This window comes from Pteropus vampyrus, unplaced genomic scaffold (assembly GCF_000151845.1).
Source record: "Pteropus vampyrus isolate Shadow unplaced genomic scaffold, Pvam_2.0 Scaffold2, whole genome shotgun sequence".
In the NCBI taxonomy this organism is placed as follows: domain Eukaryota; kingdom Metazoa; phylum Chordata; class Mammalia; order Chiroptera; family Pteropodidae; genus Pteropus; species Pteropus vampyrus.
The window spans coordinates 31229039-31230056 of NW_011888783.1; positions in this window are offsets into that span (position 1 = coordinate 31229039).

A 1018-nucleotide genomic window follows, 5' to 3' on the forward strand; every position below is an offset into this window, starting at 1 on the left:
ATTGTTGAGACATATGGTAATTCCATTCTTAGTTTTTCGAGGAACCTCCATACTGTTGATTGATTCATTTAGGTTTTCCAATTCTTCATGATTCAATCTAGGAAGGTTGTATATTTCTAAGAACTTGTCCATTTCTTCTAGGTTATTAAATTTGGTGACATATAATTTTTCAAAGAATTCTTTTATGATCCTTTGTATTTCAGTGGTATCTGTTGTAACATATCTTTCATTTCTAATTTTATTTGTTTCCTTTCTCTTTTTTTTTTTGTCATTTTTATTAATCTCAAAGAACTGGTTCTATTGCATTAATTTTTCCTATTGCCTTTTTGTTCCCGATTCCATATAATTTAGCTCTGATTTTTATTGTTTCCTTCCTTCTAATGACTTCATTCTTCTTTTTCTGGTTTCTTAAGACATAATATTAGTTTGTTTATTTGGGATCTTTCTTGTTTCTTGAGACAGGCCTGTAAAGGCTTATATTACCACTTTGCTCTGTTCCAAAAGTTTTGATATGTTGTATTTTCATTCTCATTTGTTTTTATGTATCTCTTATCTCTCCTTTTATTTTGTCCATGACTTAGTCATTCTTTAGTAACATGTTTAATCTCTACATATTTGTGATTCTTCCCACTTTTGTTTCAGTTGATCTCTAGTTTCAAAGATTATGGTCAGAGAATATTCTTGATATGATTTCAATCTTCTTAAATTTGTTGAGGCTATTTGTGTCCTAACATACCGTCTATCCTTGAGACTGTTCCATGTGCACTAGAGAAGAACGTATAAGCAACTGTTTTGGGATGAAAGGCTCTATAAATAGTAATTATGTCCATTTGGTCTAATGTGTCATTTAAGGATGATATTTTCTTATTGATTTTCTGTTTGGATGATCTGTCCATAGTTGACAGTGGGGTATTTAGGTCTTCTAGTATAATTGCGTGTTTGTCAATTTACCCCTTTAGTTCTGTTAGTAGTTATTTTATATATTTTTGTGTTCCCTGGTTGGGAGCATAAATATTCA